Genomic DNA, 27,482 nt, shown 5'->3' with positions numbered 1-27,482 from the left:
TGCACTCTTGTGTTTTTGAAATTCTCATCTGATTAGGATGGTCATGCAGTATGATTATACAGGCTCCCTGCTTCATCTAAAAATGAGTGTGGTTCATGATAGACCAGCATACCATCATTACCCTTTTTTCCGTACATGATACATGTATATATACGCCACAAATCTGTAGCACATATTATGTCGTGTGTTTTTTTCACTTTGCATTCTCACATTGTTTATACAGTAGCTTGATTTAAAATGGGGGGCAAAGGGGGTGGGGTAGAAAGGAAATGTCAGCCAGTAGAGAAATTGTAATGAAACCCAACAATAAAACGCACTGACAAGCAACCATTGACCAGTTCAATGCGCTCGGTTGAACAGGCCAAAACAAAAACGCGCAAACGTGAACAACTGTCCTTGGCCATGGCAAAGGACTGAGCAGAGAGAGGTAACCTGAGACTCAGAAAGTGTGTAATGAGGTTTTTACAGCTCACAGGGAGTGGAGGAAAACAGTGGTCTGCTGCCCTCGTGGCTTGTGCTGGGGATCAATGGTCATTAATCTTTCCAGAGAGAGGCTCCGGCTGCACTTTTTTCGGGGGTAGAAGGATTGCTGACCCAAGTACGGGACGTTTTTCTGGGTCCAACAAGCAAGGTTTGCTGTGTTTGGATGCTACAGCACTAATCTGTGTTGTCTGTCTCCGAGCAGAGCGTGTCTGAGTTGGAGACCATGAACTTAGTTGCAGATGTGTATCAAATAGACAGAAGCTGGCTGGCATTCTTTGAGCATTTTCATTTTAGCATTCAGGGGAGGAAAAGACAACATTCTTCGCACCTCTTACCAGATTCTTCAAATATTGTACATTCATACATTATAACAGTGGTCTTCAACAGGGGGTCCGCGACCCCTAGGGGGTCCGCGGAGGTACTGCAGGGGGTCCGCGAAATTGTTGTTTGATTAAACAATTTTTTTGTTTAAAAAAAAAATTATTATTATTTTTTTTAATCCCCAAAATGTCAAATTGTCTTTAAACATAACATGAATCCATAGCAAACAGATAAATGGAGGCACAATGCACAATAACATGGTATGTTTATACATATTTTGTAGATAATTTTTATTTTGCACACCTACTGGGGCAGGTGCGTATAGAGCAGGCAATATAAAACACAATTTTATACATAAATATACAATATATGTGGTAGCCCCCCCTACCCTACGAGGTAGGGGGGCCCTGCTCCATCTACCCATCAGTTTGGGGGTCCCTGGCCTGAAAAGGTTGAAGACCACTGCATTAAAGCTACTATCTTGGACTTATTTTAATGAATAAAGCAAGCATTATTTTAACCAAACTGTATGGTACGGTAGTGTATGTTAATACAATATAACTAGCACATTTGCGGTGGTTGGAGGTGGTCTCCCTAAACAAATTTTGACCCTGGTATTGGGTAGGACACTACTGTTTGACAATGTCAATAAAGTTATTTGAAGCAGACAGTGTTCTTTATTGTAGTATGGATATTGTTGAAATGATCTCTCTCCATAGAAAGAGGACATGAAACTTACGGATTGCAGCTTTAATGTATTTAGTCTTAGTTAGTCACACATTAATTTGACAGTTATGATGCAGCTCTAATGCTTTAACAATATGTAATCATGATATGTCAGAGGGTGTTAAACCAACTCTCATAATACTGAAATATTGGTTTTGTCATGTAGGTTTTTTGTGTTTTTGAATGTAATATTCATACACGGTCATTTAAAATCTTGTGGTTATAAGTCAAGGTTGGAGCAGTAATTAAAGGTACAACATATTTAACAGTAATATTTTCTGGCAGGCATAATTATAATCTGACATAATATAATCTGCCCTAGGGGCTTAATTATATTGCCAATAAACCAAGTGGGCAGGGAAGGACATACCTCTGCCATGAGAAATAGTCCAAGGTAGCTTTCAGTATCTGTTGAGGTTGTGAAATTTAGTGTCATGAAAATGTGCTTGAAGTACTTAATAAACATGCGCACGTAGTCTCCATGCAGTTTATCAGCCCACACACAATGTAAATGCACCTAATGTAATGCTATAAAGCATTAAAGATAGAGTGTACTTACTTACTGTATGTAAAATGATTCAATGTCATGTATAGGTGAGTTGTTGGCTAAGATTCTGCCTACAATTATGAAAAATAAAACTATGAACTGTCTCAAACCCCTCAGTTCAAGACAGCTTGTATAACAAAATTTCATTCATGGAGGAGTTAGCATCCTTTTGTCTGCCCTGCACTGTGCAGTTTTCCGTTTGGAACACAGTCTGTTACCACAAACACAGACATCAACAGACACAATGACGCTCGTCTGAGTCGCTGAGGACACTCAGCGACCAAATACTAATAGAGGGTGGCGTTTAGAGTTAAGAAGAAGCTCAAACACATTTAACTAAGGGTGCGTCAACGATCTCATAGGACAAAGCTGTAACTCCTTGTACCCCGCCTGCTCTTGAACAACAGCCGTACTTCCAAGGAGTCACAGTTAAAACCACATGAACCCATAGTATTCTGGAGCAAACATTCGGCACAAATGGCAGATCGACAAGCTTACAACGTTGTGAGTTTGTAGATCAGCTTTTTCTGTGAAGAGATTTGGTGTAGAAGGAAAAGGGTAGCTTAGCAAATAGAGAGGTGGTTAGGTGGCAATCTGTTACTGATTTTGTGCATAGCCTATTAATGATTTTTTTTTTATAATAATAATATAATTTACAACTCTGTTCATTTATTTTCCAGTCTGTTGAATGACGAAAGTCAGTTTTCAAGAAGAATGTGGATGTCCTACTATGTGTGTCATTGTTTTTGCCTTCAAGATGTTATGAATCTGTTTTAACAGCCTTTTGTTGTATCATTAAACAATGTTATTCGACCATTGGTATTGAAGTCCCCTCTGCAATCCTACAAATGAAAAGCATCACAATTTTTTTACCTTTTGTTCTTTGTCTCAATCATCATTTTCCCACCAATGTCGTTAAATGTGGACCAGGCTGCAGTTAAATACTCTTGCATCTATTTTGACACCATGGCAGATGGTGTGCCCAGTTCTCGAACAAAGCTGACGTTATTGAAAATTGCTTTATAAAAAAGGGAGCGTGGAGCTCACATAGCCCATGCCTGTAGCGAAAAAAATGTGAAAGGGTTTTTAAAAAAGGGGGAGAAATGCTTTGAAGTTTACAAAGGGGGAGGGGGTGTTGCGACAGAGCTGTTATAAAGAACTGAGGAAAATTCTCAGGTTGGAAGCAAAAACATATAACTCTTCTATTGAAACTAGGTTAAGCTGGCGAGGGTTTGCTCTGTGCCTATCATTTTGTTTATAACTCTCTTCCCCTGTCTTCTATAGCAGTGGTTGCGGTTCTCAACATGGGGTCCAGGGGTCCCTGAGGGGGTTCCATGGGGTCCCTAGCTAAATGATTGATAGTTAGGAACCAAACGGACCCTATATGGTCTGTCATTCTGAGAGTGTACAAAATTTGTACACTTTAAGATTTTTACAATTTAAGATTGAGAGTGTACAAATGGAACCATTTAATGGTTCCATTTGTACACTCTCAATCTTAAATTGTATTGCTATATTATTATACAGCATTTTACAGTGTACATTGGCATCCCAATGAGAGATTAAAACAAAAACAAAACAAACTGGTCACTGGTGTATCAGACTAGACAAGAAATTCTATCCAGTTCTGCAGTAGCACTGAGGAGATACTCCTGTATAAATTATATAGACTCGTTGGACTCATTATTCATTATGATTAATTAACACTACACTTGAAATAAAAATGTACAACTTGGCATCTTTGGCGTGTCCCTGACCATTTGTGCACTATGGTCTTCTGTGTTTAAGTTCTTTAATGTAGATTAGTAGCATTAATTTAAAACAGAACAGATGGCCATCGAAACTTAATATTACAGGACTCATCCATTTTTTGCTGTCCGGCAGAAACCAGAGCTACCGGTAACTCCATTTTGACGCTTTTGCATTTTTTTTACGTCTGTGTGTTGGTAAAAAAAATATTGAACCAATGAAAAGCATTAAAAAGCGCTTTTGACAAAACTAGCTAACTCCATTGGATCCTCAAACTTTCTGCTAAACCAGCTAAGTCCACCAGAGTTAGCTGGTTTTGCTGACTCCAGGCTCCACCCCCTTTTGACCTCCAACCTCAATGTGAGCTTGGAGGTCCATTCAGTTGTTCTTATCAATGATGAACAAAACCTCCTAACTCCACTTTTTTTTTAATTTCCTGAAAAATGAACATTTTGGACGGACAGCAGAGATATAAACCACCCAAATTCTGCACATTTCCCCTTGCGGCTAAAGTTTTTACCTGTACTCTTGCCAAAAACATAATTCGGAAGTGGTTTTATTTATTCCTCTCTTTTTCTTACTTTTTCTTACATCCAATATTATCGTTATTATTATCTTGTTGTTATATTGTGGTGGTGTTGGCACTTGGCACGGTCTTGTGGAACATGCTACACCAACATTTCACTGCTTGTATGAGTGAGTGACAAATGTAACCCTCTTGAATCTTGTAAATAGATAGTTATTACTTATTGCTCCCAATTACAAGAAGAGTTCCAGTAAGATATTATCCTTAAGAGACCTCTGTGTGGTCTCCTTTGCTCTCTTACAAAAAGGCTCTCAAGAAAAAAAAACATGATCTCCCCCCCATTTATAGGGAGAGGGATCCAAACACAACATTGCTCCCTCTAGTGGATAAAACTGGTTCAGGGCCCCACAGCTTTAAAGAAAGATAAAGATATATCTTTTAAAACTAAAGTAAAATCTCCCTTTTGTTTTATGTTAATTCTGTGAAATAAGTCCTGGGGTCATCTGTGTTGTTTGGCTTCAGATGTGGAATGCAGCATCCCTTACCCCCAGAGAGGTCTCTTAGAGGAAAGGGATATTACACATTTTCAATTACAGACAGAGTCCTTGTTGGCCCACTTATGCCAAACCTCCAGGAGCAAAACTAATGACAGAGAAATTAAGCTCTCGACTAGGACTACATGATGAGGATAAGTAAACAGGCTCCTTGTTATTGCATGAACAGAGTCTTGCCCCGTGGCAAGCTGGGGTGGTTTAATATTTAATGCTCTTCTCTGACTCCAGGAGCTTAACTGGCTCACTCGCTACAGCAGTAAAAGTATATTTATCAAATCAAAGCAGTGTTGTTTGTAACTAGATCTATTTAATTACTGTGTTTCTCTTTATGCAGTAGTTATAACAATGAGGATGAACAGCTTTGTTTCATGCAAACTATGAATGATCTGTCTACTATTTATAGACTCATATTTCAACTCTGGTCCAATGCTAGGGGGGCCAACCAGGCTCTGATAACCCTGACCATGGGCCAGTTAACCTCATTAGAAAGCAAGGAATCACTGTAGATCCCATCTAGACTGTCGATGTACAGTATGAAAAGTTTACCATGGCATGCAACTGCCAGGAAGCCAAACTTGTCCGTAAGAGTTTCTTAGCAAGACAAGAATCTAGTTCCAAAACAAGATATTCACAATATTTTTAAAAAGAGGTATATTCACTCTTGGGGGAAAAAAAGAAAAAATATTTCTGGTGCAAAAGCAAGACTTACTATAGAACCGATCCCCAGACATACGTAGGTTTATAAAATAAAAGAGCTATTTGAATAATGTTTCATTCACCTGTATCCTTGAAATATTGAGTAATAAATGCAACCTTAATATACACCACTGTAATCTGTGTTGAAGATTGTTGTGGTCATTTATAGTAGAAAAGGAAAGGTGCCTCAGAAATTAGATTGGATTCATGAGTCTTTCTGATTGCTGGAACTAATAGAAAGTTACACTGTGTGTGTGTGTGTGTGTGTGTGTGTGTGTGTGTGTGTGTGTGTGTGTGTGTGTGTGTGTGTGTGTGTGTGTGTGTGTGTGTGTGTGTGTGTGTGTGTGTGTGTGTGTGTGTGTGTGCGAGAGTACTTGGGAGGAAACTCCTAAACTATTAAATTGATACTCCATTCAGCTGGTTTCGGCATTACACCTGCATTTTTTTGTTTGTCCAATAGATTCAGTGCATCATCCTTACCTAAAAAGCTGTACATCCTATTAAATCCCATTCAACATTCTTTATGTTAGTGTTTGTGCCACACTTCTGGCTTCGCCCCTAAATTCCTGACAGGCACTATTCCCGGTAATGAGGCTGACACTACAGTGTAGCTTCTAGTGAAAAGCTCTTATTTTGACATTCCCTGTGGCAGTGTCAAGGAATATGAGCTATACAGTGAATTACATTTATAATAAACTCAGCCAAAGGACTGTGTCTATAAACTTTGCCAGACCTCCAATGACATCATTCACCATCCCTGCACCCCCCCCCCCCTACACATACACACACACACACACACACACACACACACACACACACACACACACACACACACACACACACACACACACACACACACACACACACACACACACACCATGCAGCAGCTATACCCAATTAAAATGATGTATCACTTATTGAATTTTTTTGGCCAGCATATCTTAGCTCTGACTCATTAACAGTCATTTTGACTGTATGTACTTGTTTCTCATTGTAATGTCACTGACTTGCTTTTGCCTTGTTTCTGAAAATCGGCCACAGCATTTACTTCAACAAACAAAATCTAAAATCATCTAGTGCAGGGCGTAGATAGCTGTGCGGTTAAGGCACGTACCAAATAGACTCTGGTGCCTGACAGTGAGGCAGAATCAGAATCAGCTTTATTGTCTCATCACAGGTTTACAGAAGTAAAAAAGTGGGTGAAATTCGTTTTCGTGCATAGTTCTCATCGTATCGTTATTTCCAAGAAAAAAAGAGAGGTAAGCAGAAGAGGGGGGGGGGGGTCAAGGGGGAAAGGAGATGAAACAAGTTATCTACATATTTACACATGGTACCTGAGATAATGTATAAAGGTGTGTGAGCATAGCAGCAAACATATACTGTGCATGATATTCTTACTGACGTTAGTTAAGGTGCTAAAAAAAACACAATAAAAAGATTGCAAAAAGGTGCAAGTCCCTGGTTTGATTTCCGGGCCGGGTAGACTTTTGCTGCATGTCATTCCCTGACTCTTGTTTCCTGTCTCAATCAATAAAGGCAAGAAACGGTAAAGAATTCAATCAGATGCCAAGTAGACATGTTGCCTATGGACACGTTGTCCTCAGAGAATAACATTATCACAACTCTATTGTCAATACTTTGTAAACAGGACACTGCATACGTTGCACCTGAGCCGTGCAGCTTTGAAAAGCCTCAGAGGCAGAGGTTGGCTAAATTTGTAAATTTGTTTGAAAAACAGAAAACCCACATCCTTTGAATAGCAACTGCTTTAATCTCAACCTGTCATCCCCTTGACGCTAAGCTCAGAGTACACCAAGTAGGATCACAAGTTCTTGGTACAATCAGCACCTAAACCCTCAAGATATCTAATTTATTAAAATGGCAAGTTGAAGCAGGTGCTCCTTATCCTATGACTTTTGTTTTTCAGGAGATGGCTTCCCAAACACTACAGAACATCAGAGCAAGATAGGGAGGAAAGAAGTTGGTAAACAACAGCAAACTTCCACTGTTCTTGCCGTGAAGATGAAAGTATCTGTCTCCCTATGAGAATAAAGGAACGAACCTGTCAGTTTTTCTAGTAATGATAACTACAGGCAAGATATAAAAGATTAATGAGTGAATTCTGTCAAGAGTGAATCAGTCAAGTCAAGTTAAACCTGTGTCCTCACAAGCAAAGCAGGTCCCTCGCCACTTCTCTTTCATGCCGTTGTTGCAACATAGTACAGCTCCCCCCCCCCCCCTCTTACTCTCGCTCTCTCCCACTACCAAGCTCTCTCCCTCTTTCAATTCAATTCTTCAATTTAGACTTGGTTGCCCACTGTGTTGCGCACCTAAAATAGCAGATCTACAAGCTCACAACGTGTTGCACAGACTCGCACTGCGACACATTGTGAGCTTGTAGATCGGCTATTTTCAGTGTTTGACACCGGCGCACAACTAAGTATAAATCACCCTTTACACTCAAACAGTGAGTGCACACACCGCATGACCAATACTGCACAAGTTTATGGCCAAGGGCTGATGATGTAATCTCTCATGCACAGAGATTTGTGTTGGCCTGTGAAAAGATAAGACGGGGAAAGGTCAACCCACGATAGGTCCAAGACAGCATGCTTCTAAAAGGCTGCTGTGACCTTCTTCAGGCTGTGGCATTCTGGGTAGTGGGCATCATTATGATGCAACGTAATTGAAACAGTGTTGTGATTAGCAGAGGTTTTATTTGTGACTATATGATAGGAAAAGGTCAGGTCATTTTGACCTGACAGTGTTAATAGGTGACTGGATCCGTGGAGGTCATAACCAATATGGCTGAAAAGACCTGGAAAATTATTTGAATCAAATGTCATAACCAAACAACTATACTACACTCAAGCTCACTTCACAAAAGGTTATAGGATAAAGAATGAAAGTTGTCAAAAGAGAACACACATGTAGTATGTATTTTGTTTAATTTAGGGTTGCACAATATATCGGTCATCATACCATTATCGGACAATATGTATTTCAAATGTGTAGAAATGTGTTACTGGTATCGTACATACTGTACTGTATATCAACTATTATTAAAACCTATTAAAATATCAGTATCATAGCGATAGTGGTAGTATCGGCCGATGTTTCAACACCATACCACCATCCATCTATTTTTAATTGATGCTCTCTGACCATTTCTATTTCAGGTAATGATGTGAGGCTTTAGGAGCTAAGGATCTAACATGACACCGTGCTGCAGTGATACATGCATTCATTCAATATTTTTAGTATTGGTATTTTTTTACGTCATGGCTCTGTAAGAGGCGGGACATCTAGAAGCGGGTCTGTGTACGTGCGTGCGTGCATTTGTGTGTGTGTGTGTTTCCAGAAATAACCTTGCAAACGACCGGACTGATCAGCGCCAATTTTTTGTCATTTCTTCATATTTTTTTCCTTCTCATGCTTTATTTATTGATTTTTATTTAACTTTACTTTTATAATGAAAGTCAATGGCAGTCAGATCAAGCTTCAACCTTGACAAAAACATGTAGTCATACAGAACATCATAGATATACTGTATGTCATATGTCATGAAACTGACTGGCCACATGAAGTCTGCACATGGGAGCGATGACATACAGTATTAGACCCTGTCTTGTTTTTGTTTGCACTTGTTTCCAAAAAGGTGTATATTAATGTTTCAAACCCATGAATAACAGGCAGGATGAAGAATTAACAGCCCTAGTGGCCTCTATGTTCATCTGTCTGAAATATAAGTGAGCTCTAATTGAATATCAGAGCATTGCTGTTCAGAAAATATCCAATATATGACTCATATTTTGTCAGGTGTACATTTCTGTTACCTAGACCAAAGAGTCCTGCAATCTGATTCTGGATTGATCGCAACCTAGTAAACCTACTAACATGTTGTGAATCACAGCATTCGATATCAGATTTAAAATAGATATTAGATATTTCCTGTTCAAATATCTAACCTGAGTATACTGTATACAAGTCAAAGCATAGATGAGTTGAATAATCCGGAAAGCCTTCTTGCTCCATTTCCATCTGAGGGTAAAGCCTAATTTATGGTTTGTCACACGACCAATGTCTCGCATCGAAAATACCCGGCCAACAAGCTCACAAGGCGTCCCATCCGTGACGTGTTGTGAGCTTGTAGATCTGCTATTTTCTACGCGCGACACCGCCGTGCGACTAAGTATGAATCAGGGCTTAATTGTCCTGCTCCACTGGTGAAATGTCACGGCTCCTTCCATCCCAGGTGGGCAACTCCATCAACCAATAAATGTCACTGCCCCTTTCTAGGCAACAAACCACTGTAACCTTATAGGACACAACACTCATAAAAGCCAGTGGATATCACATTGTAATTACTTTGTAATTGTAATTACTGGCCCTTATCTACATCTGATTTCCTCGCTGTTAATAAATTGGCTAATTTGTGATGTGACGGGTGTTTTAGTATTAAAGTTTAACAAGGTTGTAAATAAGGCAGGGTATTGACATTGATGTTTTTAATTTGCTCCTTTGAACATTTCATAGTTTTAATGTTTATTTATTTATTTGATCAATTTAAGAAGGTTACTTAAGAACAAATTATTTTTAGAAGGACAGTCTGGCAATTAGTAGTAGTGCAAAACAAAATGTGCATACAGCTGATAATAAACTACCCTATTGCATCTATAAAGGGGGGCTGTTGTATGTGTGCGCCTGCGCTACATTTGCACATCAAATACATACAAATGACACCAACAGTGCAAACAAAGCCTTTTTAAATCAGTAATAATACGTACATTTTCTGTTAAAGGGATATTTCACTTTCAAACATGTTTGGGGTAATTTTAACGTCTACTCAGGCATTTGTGAGCACTCCAGACAGTTTTTAAGTTGCTTGATTCATATTTAGATATTTGATATTAATTTTATCAGAAACACCCCCTTCCTATACAAACCCATTGTAACACCCGTCCTTGCTTCTGGTGACTCATACTGCCCTCATACATAATACATAAAAAAATATATATTATATTAATTATTTTCAAAATATTTTAAAAATAAATTTATAAAACATAAATGAAAAAAGTAATTGAAAAAACACGGCCCCCTCACATATTAGGGGGCAGTATGAGTCGGGTGTTTTTGATGAATCTATCAAAATGGAGTTTGAAGTTACAATGGGTTTGAATAGGAAGGGGGCATGTCTGATAAAAAATATCTAAATATTGAATCAAACGACTTAAAAACTGTCTTGGGTGCTCACAAAAGCCACAAAAGACGTTAAAAGTACCCCAAACATGTGTGAAAGTGAAATATCCCTTTAACAAACATCATTGAAGTAGATAGTAAAATGAAGACAGATAACGTACCCAATCTCTGGATGACATAAATGATGCACAAAGTAAAGAGAGAGCTAAATAATGTGACCTGTTTCCTTCCACACTGAGACAAACTGTCTGCGATGCTTGACTATTTAGGCTTAAATTACAGTCAACAATTGCAGAGGGCTCATCTCCTTGATATGGAAATAACACTGATGTCAGCTCAACCAGTGCACATTGCAAGCTAAAGCCCAATTCATACTCAGTCACAATGCGTTGCATAGCTTGAAAATCGTCTCCTATTGGCAAGCGACACCATCATGTGATGGGGTATAACTTAAGCTTTAAGCAGGGATGGCCTTTTTGTAACCATGGTTGGCAGAGTTTATTCTCCGGCATGAATGCACTGACTAGCGAAGGCCCTTCGCTAGTCAGTGCATTCATGCCGGAGAATGCCGAAGGGATGTTATCTGAAGGGATCAAGCCACAATTCCAAGCTCTCTGAATCTACCATGGGAGGATGTCATTAACAGTGACACATTGTATGTGCCATGTGCTTTAAAACAGGTTTCTTGTTGTATTTGGTATTGGGTTATATATATGATGGACGAGGTATAGGTTCACCTTTGGTTCCGTTTTGTTTAATAGAGGAGAGGGAGTCATTTTCCATTGTGTGGTAAACCTTTTTCTTTAAGAGGAAAGCAAAAAAGAAATTGAGTGATAGTAGGTAGATAAATAACAGTGACAGGTACAGTAAATGACAAAAAAGCAGAGGACAAACAATAGCATATCCTTGGAATGACTGAGCACCCATAGCTATTAAAAGAATCCACAGTAAGCCAAAATGGTAATTGCCAGCGCTTGATAAGATGATCCATTGGCCAACATGGAACAAAAACTTCTACATGACAGTATTAATAACTGAGGCATAAATAAACCCATCAATCTTCCAAGAATTAAAGACAAATATTAAATTCTGCCAAATGGTGTTCAATGTTATTCCAAGAGAACATCTCGCAGGTGTTTCTTTTGGCAAAACTAGAGCTATAATTCTTTCTTTTTGCTTAAATAATAATAATTCATATAGAGAGGCTTGGCAGAACTGGCTTATTTCCACAGCTGGGATCTAATTGGGATACTGACCAAAAGCTTCAGAGATTTGTGTATCAGACGTAGGTCATTCAGGGGTCCACAGAAAGCATGAGGTGAGATGAGGTGTGCAGCGAACAATAGAGTTGACATTAATGATGCGAAGCTTGCAGAGCTAGTTCAGGTAGACAACTTAAAGGTGCGCGAATTCCGGATCAGCTGATCAGTCACATGCTCACTCCATCTGATTGGGGCGGGCTATTTAAACCTCCCCGCTCACAGCTCATTCTTTTTTGCTGCTGCTCTACTGCTGCTTTGTGCTCTGCTCTATGAAGTTTTTTGTGCTCCCACAACCACCCCAGCATCCACCCGTGGGCTCTGTTTCTATACGATTCCCTTATGGGGGTCTATTTCATTCCCTGTAAGATCTATTTGGTAGGGTTGTAGTACTCGAGTCCGGTCTCGGACTCGAGTACTACAACCCTACCAAATAGAGTTCTGAAGCGGATCTGACGCTTGTGCATGCTACCGTAGTAACCGTACATGCGCATGGTTACGTTTATGTAACCGCAACTGCTCTTCCTACTGTGGCAAGTTTTATTTCAAATATTCACTCGATGTCTCGCCTATGGGAGAGCGCCCTCTGGCGTGATCACAGAAGCATTACCTTATAAACTCCAGACAAACCATTGGCTGGATTCTGACCTCCCTCTGACTGGAGGGCCCGCCCTCCATCCTATATAAGTCAGGGGAGAGTCATTTTCCGTAATTCAGTTTTTCTTCTCGTTCGATCGAGGAAGCACCTTCTCAGTCCATCTTATGGAGTCGGCACGGCGAAAGTCTCATCAGGACAGGATAATATCTTGGACCGCGAGACGCTGCTGACGGTAGGTGTTGACTTTCTTTACAAAACCTGTGACAATATCGCACGGTTCTTCCTAGAGGAACTTAACATGTTCCCTAGTTTTTCTAGCTTAAATTGCTAACGTGTAGTATAGTCTGCTACTTCTCAGACTAGTAGCCGTGAGCCAGGGGATGAGCCTAATAAGCTCTCCTCAGCCCCACGGGCTGCTAGCCACAGTTAGCCCCGAGCTAGCTAGGAGAAAAACAAACACGCCAGCATAGTCTGCTCGGCCCCGTGTTTTGTTTTTCCCTCCTCCCTGTTCCGTTCTTCAAGCTTAAAACGCTTAACGTGAACATGGCCTCCGCAGCTCCGAAGAGCCGGACCGGGTCCAACAGAGCCCCGGTCCCGCAGAAAGAGTGCGAGACGCCACCGACTAGCATCATATACTACCAGCTAGCGTAGCGCGTCGTCACCGGGAGCTTAACAAGCTCCCACTAGCGACACTGCTTGCAGGCTATCATGCTAACACAGAGTAAACACGACATCTTAAGATCGTGTTTTTCTCCAGGGTGACTTCTTACCCACGAGCTAACACCGAGTAAACACACCAGCGTCGTCCGCTCTTAGTGTGCTTTCTCCGGGTCAGCGCTGCACGCCACCAACTAGCATCATAGGATGCCAGCTAGTTTTTAGCATGTTGTCACCGGTGAGTTTAATAAACTCCCACTAACAACACGTTTGGCAGGCTACAGCAAACACGGCAGCATCTCTGCTTTACATCGTGGTTTTCTCCGAGGTGATTCTTAGCCAAGAGCTAAAACACTGAACAAACACACCAGTGTTTACACTCTTAGTGTGTTTTTTCTCTGGGACAGCCCTGCACGCCACCAACTAGCATAATACGCTACCAGCTAGCTTAGTGCGTTGCCATCGGTGAGCTTAACAAGCTCCCACTAGCAACACGTTACACACTGCGTGCTGACACAGAGTAAACACGACAGCATAACCTGCTTCACATCGTGTTTTCTCTCCGAGGTGGTTTTTAGCCATGAGCTAAACACCGGGCAAACACACCAGCGTCGTCCGCTCCTACTGTGTTCTTTCAGAGACAGCCCTGCACACCACCAACTAGCATAATATGCTACCAGCTTGCTTAGCACGTTGCCATCGGTAAGCTTAGAGCTCCCACTAGCAACACGTTTTGCACACTGCGTGCTATCACCGAGTAAAACACGACAGCATCACTGCTCCACATCGTGTTTTTCTCTCTAAGGTGGCCTCTTAGCCACGAGCTAAAACCGAGCAAACACACCAGCGTCTTCCGCTCTTAGTGTTTTTCTTTGGGACAGCTCTGCAAGCCACCAGCTAGCATCATAAACTACCAGCTGGGCAGGCTACAGTTAGCTACACGCTAACACCAACATCGTGTTGTTTCTCTGGGACAATAAAAGCTTAGCAAGTTTTTCTCCCATACACGACTCCCCTGTTTTACAGACCTTGCCACAAACAGGCTCCACGCGTGTTGTGAACAATGACCGCTGCAGCCCAGCAACGGAGGGACCCCTGTCCCTCGAAAGAGTGCGGGGTCTGCGGGAATAGAATGTCGTGTCACGACGGACACAACTCATGTGTTATTTGCCTGGGACCGACCCACGCAGCCCGAGGGCCGTGTGAGGAAGGTCCGTTCCGCATAGCATGCGGACTGACTGAACCTAGGTTCGTCAGAAAACGGGCCATACATTTCCAAATGTTTGACCCGGCCATAGGAGTCCACGTCCACCGGGGCGGAGGGGGACGAACCCCCCCAAACCCCGCGAGGCGTCCCTTCTACACCAAGTTAGGAAGAGGACACGGACGAGGCCCAACTACTCCAGGGTACAGAATATGTCCCCTATAACCAGGTCATTGAGCAGGCGATTGGCCAGTAAAACGAGCCTCTCCCCACGACTCATACTCGACCTCGAGTTACCAGCGGCGTAGCCTATGGCCACAGCCGCAGCCAGTATGGGAGAACGGTTTAATGCCTACTCCCGTTGGCAACCAGCACTGGGACAACAGTTGACGTGTCCTGGGCTGAGCCCTACTCTTCCCGCTACCCGTGGAAGAAGGGGTTGCCACACACCTCACGTCAGAAGCCACGGCTCTGACACGAGAGCCCAACTCCATTGCGAAGCACGCGTCGCCTAAACGGCAGGCGCTCCTGCTTGCAACCTACAGGCCAGGGGGGGCACCCTAGCCAGCCAGAGGCAGGCCTCGGGCAGCTACTCTACAAGAGCGAAATAAAGAAAGGAGAGGGACATGGCTGGGACTATGTCAGGAGGAGACGGTGGACACCGCCTCCCCCTCTCTCTCTGGTGGTCCTAGAGTTCTGGTGACCGGGCGGGGCGGGGTGAACACGCTCCACCACCCGATGGAAGGGAGAATGACTTTACACACTATACATTATGTGGATAATGTTGTGTGAGTGTAAACATGGGTTACGACTGTAACCCCGGTTCGCTGATACTATGACCAAGATGTCTCCTTTGGCAAGACATCGGAGTGGTTATTAGAAATTGAACCCTCTCTACCTGTTTCTCCAATAAAATTTCAAACCGTTACAGCCTGATTTTCAGGGGCACGGCAAAAAGAAATGAAACAGGACAAAACCAGAACATAAGGGACACAAGCTCGCTACCACAGAGGTCTCACGGACACTTCATGGTAGCGGGGCGAATGCTCGCCATGGGGAGAGGACGATTACGCCCTGTCCCCAAGGGAACGGCTCACGGTCGACTCTGTTCAACCGCTATACAGCTACACTCTATATCCAGGGGATATATACTACAGTTCGCCTCGAGACCTCCCCATGCTAGTGAAAGCTATTTTCTCTTAAGCAGGGGACTGGCGGGCGACTTTCTACAGGAAGACAATTCTCCCTGTTGGGAAAAAGAACTGTACAAGAAATACCCAGAGACCAAGCGAACAGCGGGCTCTACTCGTGCTATTTCCTGGTCAAAAAGAAGGGGGGGGGGGCTGCGTCCGATACTGGACCTAAGAGCCCTCAATCAGTATCTAAAGGTGTTCAAATTCAGGATGTTATCAAATCCGTCTCTCCTCCGCATGGTGCGCCAGAGAGACTGGTTCACATTGATAGACCTAAAAGACGCCTATTTTCATGCTCCTTTTACCCACCACACAGAAATCTCTGCGGTTAGGGTTCTGAGGTTGAAATTACGAATACACGGTGCTACCGTTTGTAACGTCCTCAGCACCAGAGTATTCGTCGAATTCACGCAGGTTGCGATTGGCCCTCTGAGAAGAGAAGGCACTCGCATAGCGTCTTACATAGACGATGGGCTGCTACAAGCCGACTCAAGAATCGGCGGCAAGGCAGCATACTCAGAAAGTGGTGTCTCACCTACTGAAATCGGGTTTTCAGGGTCAACTGCGTGTTGGTGCCTGCACAGACGGCGAATTTCATAGGCAGGACTCTGAACTCGCTATCGTTCAGAGCCAGCCCGCCACCGAAAAGGATCAGTCCTTTTTGTCCTGCCTAGCACAATTTTACACGGGCCGGAGGGTCTCCTTCAAAATGTGCATGGAAATGTCAGGTATGATGGCCTTAGCCGTATCGCTAAGATGATTGGGCAGTTGCTGTCGTGTGTTGGTCACAGAGGAATGTGTAACAACGCTGTGTCGCTGGAGGAATCTGTGATTCCTCTCAGACGAATGGTCTCTGCACCCGGAGATACCAGGACAGATCTGGGATCGTTTGATCGGCCCCAGATGGATCTTTTTGCTTCACTGGAAGACACGGGATGTCCGTTGTTCTTCCCAGTAGAGGGTGCAGTGCCTCTGGGTCGAAATGCACTAGTGCACGAATGGCTCAGAACTCTTTTTATGCTTTCCTCCGCTGTCCCTGTTAGGTCCCACACTCGTGAGAGTGAGGGACCAGGGGCTGATGGTGATACTGGTGGCCCCAGAATGGGGTCACTAGGTGTCAGTCGAACCTCTCCTGTACGACCGCTTGTGGCTGCTTCCGTTACGCGGAAACATGCTAACGCTAGCAGGGGGCGAGATATTTTGTCCCTGACCAGAACATCTGACTCTCTGGGCTCAGCCCATGAGGGGATGAATCTGGGTACTGAGGGGTTACCCCAGAACGGGTTTGAGATAAGGTGCGAGAAGTCTCGCACTGTGCCGTTCTAAGCCCATGTCCATTAAGTCCTTTTCTACAGGATTTAATGGATAAGGGCAGAGCCTTTTCCACAATAAAAGTCTACTTGGCGGCTATCTCAGCCTGCCGTATTTGCTTGAGGCCGAGACGGTGGGTCAGCACCGCCTGATTTGTCGGTTCATGGAAGGGACCGGACGTCTCTTCCCGAGTCAAAGTCCCCGGTGTCACCCTGGGACTTGAGCCTGGTGTTGGACTCCTTATCTCGGTCACTTTTCGAGCCTCTGAGTCAAATTGACAGAACAACTGTCAGTCAAGAGTGCGTTACTGATGGCTTCAGTGACTACTGGAGAGCTCAGTAATCTTCATGCACTGTCAGTACACGAGGAGTGTACACAGTCAAGGAAGGGGCTACAAGGGTGGTTGTCAGACCCAGACCTGGGTATGTGCCAAAGAACCCCTTGGTACCAAGTGTCCTTGTGACCTTGAATGCGTTTCACCCGCCTCTTTTCACCTCATAGGAGGATGAAAGGTTACATTGCCTTTGTCCGGTTCGGGCTTTGGAAATGTGCATTGGCAGATCTAGGGCTTTGAGAAAGTCAGATCAGCTATTTGTGTCATGGGCTCCACGGATGGTGGGCAAGCCCATTGCATAACAGACACTTTCCCACTGGATTGTAGAGGCTATTCAGTTAGCCTATTCCAGTGGTGGGATGCTGCCCCAGTGGGACTGAGGGCACATTCTACAAGGGAAATAGCGACATCATGGGCCCTCTTCGGGGGGGTCTCCATTTGGGATGTCTGCAGTGTGGCATGTTGGGCTTAGGCCTTGACATTTGCCAGGTTCTACAGTTTGGACGTAACTGCAGCCCCTGTGGCGCATACGGTCCATAGTGTAGCCTCCAGACGGGGGTCAGGCCCCTAGGCTGGTTATTCTGGACTTCGAGATAACAATCAGGGAGTTTACTATATCTCCCATAGGCGAGACATCGAGTGAATATTTGAAATAAAACTATAGGTTACTGGACGTAACCCCGGTTTTATGATAATATGAGCGAGATGTCTCGAAAGACACCCTTCTTGTTTACGAACGAGAAGAAAAATGTTATCTTGAATTACGGAAAATGACTCTCCCCTGACTTATATAGGATGGAGGGCGGGCCCTCCAGTCAGAGGGAGGTCAGAATCCAGCCAATGGTTTGTCTGGAGTTTATAAGGTAATGCTTCTGTGATCACGCCAGAGGGCGCTCTCCCATAGGCGAGACATCTCGCTCATATTATCATAAAACCGGGGTTACGTCCAGTAACCTATAGTTTACGTATATTAGTCCACTATAACCGAGCCCACGATCAAGCTGGCACTGACTGACCTTATGAATAGTTCATCAGGTTGCATCTAAACATGATGATATATGATATGAAACATCATGGTCATAGTGACAGCGCCGACAGACACTTTGGAGAACAGCGCAAGATTTCCAGGTGATTTCTTTATTGTGTGTTGTAGCCTGTATGGTTGTTTGTCAAAATATTTGAGAGACTGCTTTATTTGGCTAATAATATTTCATGCTTACAGGGAATGAATGAAACGAGACAGAGCCTTGACGCCAGATACAGTATGCTTATATTTATTCAATCCAAGAGTTGTCTGACTGAAATAAGATTGTCTGCTGTCTCTGTGTTATGGGCTTAGTTTTGTCAAGTTTAGAAACATTTATAGGATGAAGACCTGAAGACACATGATTAGAGATTTGATGCAGAATCATGAATCAGCTTGCTTTCTCCCTCTGCTAGATTAGATTGCTAGATAAAACAAAAACATCTGCAACAGTGTTAATGTTACCATGAGTGTGTCCATTTTTACACTACATATTTTTCTGTATGCATCCTGAAATATTAAATATTTTCCTGACAATTTATTGCATCTTGAGTTCTACATACCAATAATAGCTTTTCCTGACTGTAAGGTGTCTGAATTGAGCAATAATATTGTATCCTCACAGACTTGCTGTCTCTTGCAGCCTGTCTACTAACACAGCAGTATGAGTGCATTAATGAGAGGCCCAGTATTGATTTCCTATGAACACACTCCAGTGCTTTGTTGCATTTCCTTAACCTTGACATGCAGTTACCTGAGGTTGCCTATTCCATTTCTGCTATGTTTTTCTATTTTTGTGTTTGTGTTTTTTCTCATTTCTATCTCTTGCAGAAATTGTATTAAGTCTTTTCTTGCAGCTTGACATCTGTTGCTCCATAATCAAATGCATTTAACCCTATATGTATACTTACGTAGTTGACAGGAGTCCCCCCCCTCCTGTTTAAAATGTATGGGTTCGCTGTGTACTTCGCTTGGCCAATCAGCAACACTTTACTTGGCTTGAAGAGACACAAAATAAGCAGTGGTGTGAAGTAACTAAGTACATGTACTCAAGTACTGTACGTAAGTATAATTTTGAGGATTTTTTTATTTACTGGAGTATTTTTTTTACTACTTTTACTTCTACTACACTACATCTCAGAGGCAAATATTGTACTTTTTACTCCACTAAAATGATTTGAAAACTTTAGTTACTTTGTAGATTTTTAATAATATTATATGATATATAATACAAAACGTGCATTAACCACTTCATCCCTATTTTTGGCTATTTGAAAATAGCCAATCTACAACGTGTCGCAAAGCAACGCGTTGTGAGCTTGTAGATCTGCTATTTTCAAAAGAAGTTTATACATTTTGAAAACTTGTGAAATGGGACCTTCTGCATAATGAGTACTTTTACTTTTGGTACTTTAAGTATATTTTGATACCATTACTTTTGTACTTTTACTCAAGTTAAATTTGAATACCGGACTTGTTCTGCACCGTAACAGAGTATTTTTTACAATAGGGTATTGACACTTTTACTTAAGTAAAACATGTGAGTACTTCTTCCATCACTGAAAATAAGGTCCACGTCCTCCCTGTTCCAAGGCGTTTTACATTTTTGTGTGACAGCTCTGTGCCTGTCACTTCTCAATAACTCAGTCAGGCAGAGGCGGTTGGTGGTGAGCATAACATCCCAGGTGCAGATCAGCTATCGTCAGTCTGTGTTTTCATGCTGTGTTTTGAAGCTCATCTGGGCTCAGCAGTCTTCGTAAGTCAAAGCAGAGCCACAAGCAGTATCAGGCCCGTCACTGAGCTGCTGGGAGGATGTAGGTGTTCTGTTTAACAGGCGGAACATTTTTCTTCTGTCAACATGTGGAGGGAGGGAGGGAGGGGGAGGGGGCGCTCCAGAGCACTGGTTCCCAAAGTTTTTCAGCTTGAGACCCAAACTTACAAAAATACATGAATTAATCACTTATGCCCAATTTCAAAGATAGTGACAATAGCCGATCTAAAAGCTCACAGCGCATCAAGTTGTGAGCTTATAGATTGCTAATGTCACAATTTATTTTGAAAATATATTTTTTAAAGATTTAATTTTAATTTTTTAATAATACAAATAAATGAATAATAATTTGTAGGAAGCTCCAGAGGAAGCACCAGTATGGGCTCTGTGCTGCAACCTTCAACCATCCTGCAAGTGGTGGACTCCTACCACAGTAATGCGGCAAAATATAATAGCAAGTAACCAACACCGCTAATCATTTTACATACATGTTGTTGTCTCAATGAACAAGGGGAGTGGGGGGTTTGGGGGACTGCTAGCTAAGGCTGGACAGGGCTGTAAGCCCCCCCCCCACCGCCCATACTGGTGTAAACTTGGTTCAAGTAAAGCGTAAAGGAGAGAGGTGCTGGGGGCCTGAATAATTCAGTCCGGTCCTATGAGCTCTGGCTGTCAAGTTGAACAACAGGGGTATAGAACTCCTTGTAAGACAGCCAGAGAAGAAAATCGCTTCACATTGACAGAGAGAAAAAGCTATTTGAAAAAGCTACTCTTTGTCATTTTAGAAAGAATATCTGAAATTTGGCTGAATTACTTCTAATCCTCCAAGTGTGTCATTCGAACACCTTTATTTAGGACGTTTTCTCTCTTATTTCCAGATCTTTAGACAAGACAGTGTGAAGAAATGCTGAAATGTCAATCCTCCCCATCTTAAGGCTTTGATCAGCATAATGTGCCATATGTCAGCATACGTTTTCTGCATTGCTATTGCTAGTTAACTTTTACAATCCCCTTTTGAACGACAGGGGAAGTGCATACGTCCTCACAAAAAATGTCGAGGAAATCTCTTTTTTCCTGTCATGGACTTTGTGCCGTGTCTGCCAGATGCAAGTGAATTAGATGTGGATGCCGACGTGCTCATAAATCTTACAAACACTGAGCTAACGTGTTTCTAGACTTGCTTACCCAGTGTAATTTGTCAAGAATGGGTGAGTCTATTCCACACAGATTACACCCTTCTGCTTCACTAGCTACACCCATTAACCACTTAAGCCCTATATACTTCTTTGTACGACAAACACGTCGCATCACAATGCGTTGTGAGCTTGTAGATCTCCTATTTTGGGGGGAAATAATTTGAATAGGCTATTTAGAAAAGTATATAATATTTGTATTCAAAAAATGTTTTACACACAACAAATAGACATGTAGAACAATAATCAATACCATACACACAACAAATCACAACAAATCAATCCCCTCACAAAGAGAAAACTACTAAACAAAAAGGAAGCAGCCAAAAGAAAACAACACACCAGACACTGACAAAAAGAAGCAAAAACAAAAAGCATAGAGGGGAATACAAAATATTATTAGACTGCTCATTTGAAAATTCTAGTTCTTAGGTGCTGCAACAACAGGCCCCATACTCTATCTTCAGAGTTAATCAAGGGTTAATGTGGTTAATGATTGGTTTGCACTGTGACCTCTGCCATGGCAGAGGTCACAAAACAAAGACCGATACAAGCAGATACCAAACCTGAGAGAAATTTTTGAATATTTGAATGGTAATTGGCCATAACAGAGCTGTATGAAGTGATCAAATCTCAAATTGTGAACAATGCATTAATGTCCGATATATTTGCCATTGAAGAAAATAAAATTTAAAAGATGATTTATTTATTTTTTACCGTTTAAGGTTTTTCCTCAACAAATGTAGGAGATCTTATACACTATGAAACAGTTCTAGAGAAAAGATCAACACCAAGACAAAGATTCAAGACAAGAACATGACTTTCCGATTATGGTTGATATGTCTCGGTGACTGCAACACTGCTTCCTGAATGTGAAACCATGTAATCACCTATAATTACCACAAACAGTGCTGGCAGGGTTCTACTGACCTTTAGTATGAGATAACCAGGAGCTGTTCACTGTGGACCTGTTAGCCCTGCATGCCTGACTAAAAGGAACACTTTGCCTATTAACATGTACAGTACACACATAATTGTATACAGTACACACACACACACACACACACACACACACACACACACACACACACACACACACACACACACACACAAACACGCTTCAGCTGGATTGTTGGGAGTGAAGAAAAGAAAAAAAGAACTTTGGCCTTATTGAAGCCACACATTGCAATGAAGTCTCGTAGTGTTCTTAACGGTATGTTAATAAAGGGAAGCGTTTAGCCCGTAATGCTGCTGTAATCACATTGGAGCTGATTCTTTCCCAAGAGTCAAAACTGCAAGTACAAGTACAAGTACAGCACAGGGGACAGGAGAGAATACCACAAACCTACTTCACTCACTACTGGAGATAAAAATAAAAAATACAAATAAGATAACAGCAAAAGATTTGAAGTGAAAGAAAATAAATGACCAAGTACAATATTTAGAATGCTAGAAAGTGCCTTTAAAACAGAAAGCGAGTGGACATTTTGGCCTATGGTCGGTGCTAGAGGGAAGTCCATGGGGTCACCAAAATCGGTAGGATTCATCCTGCAATCTGCCTATTAACCACTTTCAACCTGACATTCCTATTTTGGGCAAAGGAAATAACGTTGTGAGAGAGTCCCTGCTTCAGTCTTATATCTAGAACAATATTCTGAACGTCTGCTTATCTATTGAGTTGTTGAGGCTTCAAGTAAACCCTGTGAATAAGGTAAAACTTTAAAGAAGGATTTATACTTTGTTGCACGCTGTGTTGCACACCGAAAATAGCTGATATAAGTTGTGCTGTGATAAGTTGTGAGCTTGTAGATCGGCTATTTTACGTGTGTGATACAATGTGCAAGTATAACTCAGGCTTAAGAGTTTATGTCTACTATTATAAGACAATGACTGATGGCTCTCACAGATCAGCTATCATTAAAAGTCTTCAAAAGTGTATTCAGTATCAGATTCCCATTAGTCCTTGGAGTAATAAGGGCTTTACTTTCTGTGAAGCTCATTAATCTACTCAACAAAAGACAGAAAATGTTTAGGACCTACTGTATGTTTTCCTTGCATCATGTCATCTATCTGAAAGTCATATAGGAATAAGCTTCCCCACCAGCTGTACTCCAATCTCTAACTTTTAAATATTTATAAAAGTGAGTAGCAGGAAGCCGAAAAGCAGGTCTCAGTCCTATAGTAGTTTAGGAAACATTGTCCTGTAGTTGTTTAGGAAACATTTGACGTCAATACTGAAGGTCATTATGTAATACTGTCAAGACTGTCACTAGAGTGAGAAATGCCCACGGACACCAGTGGGAGCTCCACTTATCTCGTTCCCCCCAAATTCGGCACAAACATGGGGATGAATGCTTTCTATTCTGCCACCAAAATGTGGAACGCCCTACCACCAGCCATGAAAATGTGCGACTCTTCTTTCAAAATGACCATAAAAGAGCACCTTGTCAACAGGACCTAGATAAGTCTTCTAGCTTGCGTAATTGTACCTGCTGTTCTGTTTGCAATTTGAGTTTGCTATTTGAGTTACATAAGTAGTAGCACATACACTCGGAACCTGAAAGAAAAAAACTCTCGCATCTGACCCTCACACTAAAACCTACAATCCAAGCTTAAAATCTAGATGATAAATGGAGTCAGTTATTATACAATAACAACAATAACAACTATCCCTCTGTCACATCGGATCTGGACTATTATGGAAACAGCTTGTGGTCCAAACCCTTTCCAATTCAGTTACATAAAAGCCACACACTGTTGGAATCCCAAACCATGTTTTCAGATTGGCTGAGGCCAAGACGAGACAAATAATATTGTCAGCCATCAACAGTTCCATTATACAACATGGGGGAGAGGGGTACATGCATATGGCTCCTTTACTTTCGTTACACTTTGTTTTACTACTGTATATTTGCCACAACACACACATTATGGCTGTATAGCTGACACAAATATTACAGTGAACCATATTTTTTATTCACTTGAAAATCATTGACTCCCTGCAAAGGTTTTTCACATCTCCCACAAACACAGTTTCACAACATATATAATCCCAGGATCAGAGATTTACAGGACCATACTAGCGTCACTACGTGTCATTGTTTATTCACAGCTTAGACCCCATATTGTACATAATGTAGACAATTTTTCCATTCAGTCCATTCTGTGGCCACAAATCAGTCAGCACTATGAAAAGCATCAATACCAGTGGTGCCTTTTCTGTTGCGTTATCTTTAGTCCAGATCGTCTCCATTTCCCTCTGCCTTGAAAAGACTTTGAAAGGGGCGAGCGTCAGGAACAAATCACATTTTAAATTCAAAGTCAAAAAAGAGAACTGAGAAGATATCACTGAGCATGGAACCATTGAGTTGATTTGTTTTTGCCTGTATAGTAACCTACACAATCTTGTTATCTGTAACTGTATAGCACCCTCCAGAGGATGGCTTAGGCTGCTATTGAAAGATTATTCTATTTTGAGGAGACATTGACTGTGGCTATCATTGATCCATTCAAGTAATAGCAAATGCATTTATTGTATGTTCTAGATTACAACAGATGTAAATGATAACAGACTCCTGTTGCATGCTTTCCTAAATAGATTGCATTTGGAGGGAAGTTATTTTAAATGTATGATGACACTAAATGGATATGGAATGTTTTATGTATGCCTACTTTGTATGCCTACTTTGTCTACATCATACTTTGGAGAATCACCTTGGGAGTTGTGATCATCATTGAATATAAGCAGTAACTCTACACAGTATAAAAATCACAGTAGTTCATGGCTCGTGAACCGGTAGCTTCCAGCACCCAATTTCTGCCTGCTCTGAATCCAATCTCATTAGATAACCGCCCTCCAAGATACTTACCCTGAATTACACCAAACCCATGCCTAGCCGTACCCATATACGTACCTAATACATAACATCATACCTGAATTGAGCTCAAAGCTGTGCTGCTATGGCTGTCTGTCACACAATGCATAGGTGCATGGGTATGATACCACTATGTAATAACTATTGCTCAGAAAACCAGAGAAGAAGGTTTTTTAAGCACACAACTTCTCACTAGTCATAAACACCCTTAAAAAATTGTTTTCCCGAACTGTCTGCAGCAGCATAGCATTACTAATGCACAAAGATCAAGAAGCCAGCTCAGTAGGAACCCGAGGGATGTTTGAGATGCCGAGTTTACTGTGGATTTACCTCAGCATATTCATTCCACGTCGGCATCGGAGCCACGACTTGTTTGACTGAGGCACTGCTTCACAGCAACTCGCTCTAATCGAGATGACACACTGTCTGCCATGAGAGGCATCCCAAATAGTGAGGGGAAAAAAGGAAAAAGAACAAATGAGGGACATTTACAACTGTGTCTAGTGGAGGCTGAACCAGGTTAGTGCTAGCCTGGGAGCAAATGGATTAAAAGAGAGTGAAAGTGATAGCACAACCATACTTCCAGCACATAGCTGTAGTGTGTAAAACATAGTGTAGGCCAAAGTATTGTGAAGGAAATATTAACTGATTGGCCTAAAATAATGAAAGCATATGCATGAATTTTATTTAGTTCCCTTGCAGATTTAACTTGAAGGGAACTGAATATACTATTAACTGAGTTTAAAGGAGCTACATCATGAATTTTTACTTTTCCTTCTTTTTTGTGTGTTTTTGGTCTCCCCTACCTCTCTTCTATCCCAAAAAAATACCCAAGTTTGAGCACTCATGCTTTCACAGCATATCTGAGGTTTTATGTAAATTGGTCTCAAAACAGGCCAACTGATTTGCCCCCGCCTGTGACGTCACATGCAATACCTACAAAGCACCTACAAAGCCAAAATAACATGCACACAAACTGGTTCAATAGCGCCACGTGCCAAATAAGGACAATGTGGTATTGCAGGTGAAAGTGCTTTATAAGCCAGAGAGAAGTTAGTTTGAATGAGTATATCTGAGGCTTGATTTAGGTTCAAACCTTTTGAAAAACGTTTGAGGGACATACACAATATGATATTAAATATTAAATATTTGTTTTAATGCATGGTGTAGCCCTTTAAGCAAAACCTCCAGTGCATTACATGGATGCTGAGTTTGCTGACAAACAAGCCAAGTATAATACAAGGATTGATTACTTGGAGTTCCTCTCTTGATCAAGTCTCTTACCTGCTAGGTAATTAGGAAGTGAGCAGGTGATGATATTGAGTGCTCTGAGAGACTGTAATCTGAGAGGCAGTAATTGTTTCCTGTTGATTATTTAGCCTTTTGACATGAACAGTCAGACATAGTCCAGCTTAGTCCATAAAAGGGACGCAGGCAGACAGACAGACAGGCAGCAGACAGATCTCCATATATGAGCATAAAAGGGACACAGACAGTCAGAATCAGACCGATACAGAGAGCTCCATATATGAGCATAAAAGGGACACAGAGACAGATAGACGGGTACAACTGATATTGTATAACTGTAGCCTGGTTCCAGACGAATCTGCCTTTGCAAAATTGCATGCACTTTAGCCCTCGGCAGATTCAGTGTGTCGTGTGATATTGTCTGGCCACGCGAGGCTAGCATAAATGGGTGGGGCATGCATTCCCAACTTGGATTGTTCACGACTTGCATCGTTCCCGAGTAGCCGGTTAACCTGTCTAGTTAATAGTAATAATTGTAAAATGTTTTAAATCTTGTTTGAAATGACCAAACCTGCCTAGTGATGATATCACTGATGGGCAGGATTCTGAAATGTCCACAGCCCTCCTCTAAGACACAGAGCGAGTGGACAGAAATTGTGCCATCTTATAATGAGCATTATAGTGAGCAGACTGAGGACCAATTACATGAAGATGGGTTGAAATGGGTTAAGTGGTCCTTTAAGTTTAATCCAAACTAATTTGACATGTGCATTACATGTAGATAATAGAAAATACTGTTGAAGGCCGTTTGTACTTCAAATGTTCTCCTTTTACTTGATACGAATCAAGAGCTCAACATAAGCTCAACAGAACACTTTCCCTTTATTGACCCAGACAAACAAAATTGCACTGGCAGTTACCAGTGACTTAAACATATACAAACTCACCTCCATTGTTTTTATTGTCATGAATCAGAACAGGAGAATGGAAGTTTAGTTCCTTGAATTCTGGTTCCCT

The sequence above is a fragment of the Gymnoscopelus braueri genome (genome assembly GCF_963280865.1).
Source record: "Gymnoscopelus braueri genome assembly, chromosome: 19".
In the NCBI taxonomy this organism is placed as follows: domain Eukaryota; kingdom Metazoa; phylum Chordata; class Actinopteri; order Myctophiformes; family Myctophidae; genus Gymnoscopelus; species Gymnoscopelus braueri.
This window is presented reverse-complemented; position numbering follows the sequence as displayed.